A 6419-nucleotide genomic window follows, 5' to 3' on the forward strand; every position below is an offset into this window, starting at 1 on the left:
TACAGGAGGCATCTTGAAGCTGTCATTGCCAACAAAGGCTTTTGTACAAAGTATTAGATAAATTTCAGTAAGTGTGTACAATACTTTTTCCCTGTGCCATTCCRCATTATTACAAATAACTTCATTTCTGGATATTTATGGTCTGATTTCTTTGTATGTATGGATCACTTGGGTTGTTACCAACATCTGGTGAAAATTTCACGTCATTTGCACCTCTAGTAATATATTTACTGAGAAAAATGTGATGTGTTCAATACTTATTTTACCCGCTGTATATCATTTGTTTAACAATTTACCCAGAAAATAAAAGTGCTTGATGTTTCACTTCAATCTTCCCCACACCCACTTCTCTCACAAGTGATGAGGAAGTTCAAATCAGTTCCTCCCCCTTGCAGATCCGCTGATAGTTTTTAACTCATTTCTCATCTATTCACCCATCATCTCACTCTTTCAGTCAATTTTTCTCTACTGCTCTGCAACTGCACACAATCACTTATGGGGATCATCACCAAAACCTCCCATCTTAGCTGCATGTGAAAAGTTAGAGGCATCTGAGCTGTCAGCTTGACCTCTTTGAGCTGAGAAAACCAGAGACACAGACAGGGACTGAAAGAGACCACTTCAGCTTCCATTTTCTGAGTTGGAATCTGAATGTTTAATCATACAGAGCTCTTTGCTGGGAAGTCAGATGAATTTTTCACATCATGGACGGTGATGAGTTGCTGGAGTAAAAGCAAGTCAGAACACATAGCAGTGGTATGACATGGGGCTAACTAAAATAATTTACATGGTTTCTTGGCTGATTTTTGCTGGTAGTTTGTCAGAGTTTACACTCTATAAAGATGCAGCTTCTGTTATCAATAAATACATTATTCCTGGATTTAGGGGCATCATAGTGCTGGGTGGTTTGACCAAAATTTTATATCTAAGTAATTTTAACAAATATCTGCATCAGCGATTTGTTCTCTTATTGTAGACATAATTAGCACATTTTGGGTTCACGTCATTTGAGCAGTGAGGGGAGCGGGGTCACACAAGGGCAGGTACAGGAGGGTTTAGCAACGCAAAGATCATTATCGGGCTAAATTACTTTAAACTTAAAGTTTATCTGTGCATGTCACTGCTGAGGTGTATACAACATTTAGCAATGGCTAATACTGAAAGTTTTTTGTCTTTTAATTTAAGTAGCAAAATCACCATATGTTGTTGAGAAGGGGATCCAATGACACTAGCTTGCCCTGTGTACTGCTATTTACAGCTTCACTAGAATGGACAACACCACAAAGATATGATTTAAAAGTTTATTGTAGGGAGGGGTTGAAGGGATGAAGGGATGAGGGGATGAAGGAGTGAAGAGATGAAGAGATGAGGGGATGGAGAAGTTTACTCAGTCATCTGGGGAGAAATGCTGGAGGGCTTGAGAAGACTCAACGTGGGGGTATGGTCTTCGGGAAAATGAACTCTTTATGAAATTTTCTAGAGTCCACATAGAACCCCCCAGACTGAACCTGTAGCAAAAAGAAAAAAATGTTCTGAAATCAAGGGAAGGAAAATGAGGGTGAGGATGATGAAGGGATAGAAGGAGAAAATGTGATGGGATGAAGAGGGATGAGGTGAGGGAGGGTGGGGTTGACAAAAACATAACAGACTGAGAGGAATGGGTGAGCAGAAATTAAATAGGCTGTAGGGTAATTAGGAGGTGTGGATTTGCTCCTGAACCTAAGTTAACATATTAACTTCATATGCACGTTTACTGGTGGGCGCGACGCAACATTCTAAATGTGTTCAGGTATAAGTATAACAGTGTATTGAAAATTCATATCACAACAAAAATAAAACACGGTTTACGGTATGAAAGTGTACCACCCATCACTAGAACATCATGGCATAGCATTATTTTAAATTTACAGTGTAAACAATGAATGACAATAAGGAATCTGAAAGTCCTGATAGCAGCTCTCAAATCTTACATGAAACCATCCATCAGTTTAAGTTGGTCAAAGGTATTTTGGAGCATGCTTTCCGAAAAAAACTTCCTCAGCTTTTTTTTTTTTTTGAGTAAAAGTTTGTTTATTGTTTGAATATAAAAAAATCCCCAAAACCAGTCCATCTGAACAACTACAGGAAAAAATAAAATACAGAAAGAAAATAATACACAATCTTTAAATTCCTGTCAGTGTCAAAAAGACGAGGCATAGACTGAAAAAAAAGTGTAGGTAGAAGCCTAAGCTTAAGCTTCATTTATGCTTCCATGTAACCAAGACGGGGGGTGATGCAAAACATTTTTTCCTTTGCTCAGAAAAACTTGACCAGAAAGCCTTGCATGATGAACTTCAAATGGGGGATAAGATTTGGTACCACAGCTTTGCTCTGAAAACTGGTCAGTCCAGTCTGTTATGGTAATATTTATTTAACAAAGACAGAAATATGTGGTCCAAGAATGAAGGTACTCAGTGAGATGATCAGCTGAGTTTTATTGCAACAGCAGGAAACACAGAGAACCTGGCCTGTCTCTGTGCCTCTGCTTCTCTCTGTCAGTCTCTCCACACTACTGATGTACTCTGTGTCTCGAGAGGCCTCATATATATATATTAACATTCTGTCATCTTAGCAAGATTTGATACAAGGTCAATGGAAAACACAAAGATAAACAGCATGTCATGAAAACCTAGGTCATTAAAGGTTGTCATGAATTACTTGCTTAAACATAAAGTATTAGTTCAATTACACAGTCCAACACCGAAACCAGAAAACTTGCACATAAACTCATGCCACATTAGACCGGACCGACCTATCTTAACAGCAATAAGGTCTCTCCAGTTGTTAACCAAATTAAAATCACCAGAGGTCAAAAAGAACCAATATTCAAGTGGGTTCACAGAAACTGACCAAAAATAATCTTGCGGAATAAACAGCAGACACTGAGTGTGAACTGAAACTTGAGATGACTACCGTAATATCTAACACTAGTTACTAGTGGGGGTGAAGCAAACTAAACTTCCTGTTAACCCTTAACACCATCAATCTCAGAATCAGAATCAGCTTTATTGTCATTCACACACAACATCAAAGACGCAATGCAGAACAAAATTGCAGTTAAGAACACTCCTTTCAGGAGAAGGACACACATAACAAACATGGGGGTGAACGGATGAATAGGTCTTGCACAATCACGGTCGCGCTACCTTTTGCAGTTTGGAAAAACAATGGGCTAGGTGAATTTAAAAAAGTTGCTCTGATCTTATATTTACTCATAAACACAGAATCAAATGCACGCACGCACACACACACACACACACACACACACACACACACACACACACACACACAAAATGACTCGATAAAGCAAGGCAGCTGGGGAGGGGAAGGGACTGGGGATCAAACACGTGGTATGGGGGGGCGGGATTCAGTGGAGCCGGTGACGTTCCAGGTTAATACTCCGTGCTGGAACTAATCCAAGACCAGGACCCATCAGAGTCCAGAGACAGATCTTATCCTCCCAAGTTCAGTTTCAGAGTTCAGGGTTTCCCCTTTCTCCGTCACCACAGCCTTCAGACTGATCCTCACGGATGATACGGAGATAGGGAGTGAGGAGGACTCAATCCTTTGTTGACATATCATTCAGAGATAATTGCCGACCAACCAAGGCCAGCTGCTGCTGGGATCCAAAAGATAAACACAATTGTTTTGGGACAAGCAGCCTCAAATTTCTTTCCACTTTACAGTCTTAACTGCATCCCTGAAATGGCGAAAATGCCGAATGTTCTGAATTTCATCACCTCCTTGCCTCTTTCCATCTGAAACTTACCCAGGTGTGATCCTACATCTCATGGGCACGCTGCTGAACTGCGATTCTTGTCAAAATCACATCCAGTTTGCGACTTATTTCCCCCAGCGTCTGAGTCTGTGCATTACCAGTACGGGAGATTCCGTCCATGGTTCCTGACAGCCTCTCACAGGCCCGAACTGCTGTCAGTATCACTTTCATTTTCCGATAAGCCAGAATTCCACCTCCGCCGATCAGCAGAAATCCAGTTATCATAAATCCAAATATGTACAAACATTTCGTGTCTTCAATGGAAAGTGGTGCCAAACAGATCAGGTTCCAACCCCAAGAACCAGTGACCCAACCAGCAGCAACCATACCACTGGGACAGCCATGTTCCCCTCATTCCAATCTCAATGTGGAAAAAATAGTGTCAATTGCGTTCAGAGACCAGTTAGCCAAATCCATAATTCCTTTTGTTAATGGATAATAGGTAGAAGAACGGCTTAAAAAAGCTGTGAAGCAGGAAAGGAGGGTCAGGTTCTGGAGAGAGAGCAAAATGCGTCCGACTCCTATGAAGGCCAAGCAGAAAAAAAATATCTGCATGATCTTTAAACTTGTTGTGCTTCAAAGGAGATTGGTAGACGGATATCCAAGTTGTTGAAGATTTATTTGATTGTTGTTGGTTAAGGGTTTTCTGGGTTGATGCCAACAGTACATGATTTGTTGCTGTTTTGCCCCAAAAGTCTTTAAAAGTTTAAACCTGATTTAGGTTCAGTATAAATTAAAGTGCAGTAAATGCATCATATCACTGAGATGTTTGCTCTAACCTTGAGAACTTCAATTAAATGCAAATGCATACAGATATTCATACAAACACACACTCAGTCACATCTTTACAAACACATACAAGGGAGCAATCTTGTCTCTTTGTGTAAATTTTATGCACATACACAAATGTACACATTCTTGTATGGGCAGTTGCACATTTTCCAGCTCACAGACATATTATTTTCAGAAATTTACAGGTATTGGGATGTTAGTTGAGAACAAAAGAACAATGGGCCTCACACAGATGGAGAGTTTGTGTAACTTTGGTTCATCAACACCTCTCTTCTTCTACTTGTCTTTTTTTGTGGTTTGAGGTCAAAGCATCCTCTGCCATGTCATACATTAACAGCTTTGATTCCTTCGTCCACATAATTTTTGGGTACGAAAGGAAGATATCTTTCACTGGTCTCTTCATACTCACCCTCATCAACATTGTACCTACTTTTGTCTGTTTAGTACCCACAAAATTATTATCCACAGTATGGTTAGGTCTGGACATCTTGGGTTCTAGACCTGGATGTTTCCTGAATAACCCAAAAATATTACAAATAAACACAAAATTAACAAACAAAAAAGCCATTTTATTTAAAGCAGGCATGAGTCCCTAAAACTATATGACAATTTAATGTTTATGTAAGAAAACACACAAGTTAGGTTGTGCTTTTTCTGTATTTTCTAAAAGCAGCATCTGCTTCAATAGACCTGCAATGTTCAAAGTCTTTGCCCAGAATGTTTGCATTTTATACACTAGAAATGAATGATTATGTCTGACACTGTGTCAATAATTTAATATACTGGGGAGTTTTTCTTACTTATAATTGTGTCCTAGAAATGGTAAGTTTTTTCAGGTTTTAATAAAGTACGGCTCGATTGGGGTCACATGGAACTGGTGCCTCTGCAAACACAAGTGCATGCTAGGTTATGAGGATCAATGCAGCATATTCAGGGTCATATGTGGTCTTCAGAGCTCAAGAAAGCAAAATGACATATTGGAGATGTAAGGAATCATCAGGGATGGCATAATCTGCAGAGAACCTTGGACAGTGAGTTTGTGGTATTCCTTATTGCTTGTGAAAGAGATTCTTAAAAGTTACATTTTCTTTGTTGGACCAGAGTGGAAAAAGGCTAGGATTCCAGGTCCAAAGCTCAAAGGGTGAATTCCTGGTAAGAGGTTCATTCAGAACAGAGAACAGGCAGAAGACTGAGTTAAAGATTACCTTTTTTTGTTTTTCAGGGCTTGTAGGGTGACACTGAAGAATGACTCAGGTTTTGGTTTGATTAGATACCCACAAGGGCTCTGAAGGGACATTGGTAAGTACAAAGTTCATCATTCACTCTAGAGATAAGTCACTTCAAGCAAAGTTTATCAGCACTGTGTGGCAATCAACGGCCCATTGAGGACTCATGATCCAACTCAGCCTCAAGTAGTGCGGATGTTAATCAGCCGTCATGAGGAACATCTGAGAGCCAACCAGCACTACCCACTCACAAGACCTGCAGAAGGTAGTTAATAGGACACAGTGGTGGGCACCAGTCCACTAAAGCACAAATCCGCTAATTGTGGACCTACAGTAAATATTTCATTTGCGCTTTAGCGGTCTTACTAATTTTTGTAATTCATAAGCAGATTTTGCGCTTTCTAGAGAGGGCTTGCTGTCAGTGACCACCATGAGGAAACACAGTATTGAAACACCACCCTCTCTAGCATGTGATGAAATAACACAGAGCTTTATCCTGTGACTAACTGTTCTGCATGACGGTTCTGAAATTGTGTGTGTGTATAGTGTATATATATATATATATGCATATATACATATACACA

Source organism: Austrofundulus limnaeus, unplaced genomic scaffold, assembly GCF_001266775.1.
Source record: "Austrofundulus limnaeus strain Quisiro unplaced genomic scaffold, Austrofundulus_limnaeus-1.0 Scaffold540, whole genome shotgun sequence".
Lineage (NCBI taxonomy): Eukaryota > Metazoa > Chordata > Actinopteri > Cyprinodontiformes > Rivulidae > Austrofundulus > Austrofundulus limnaeus.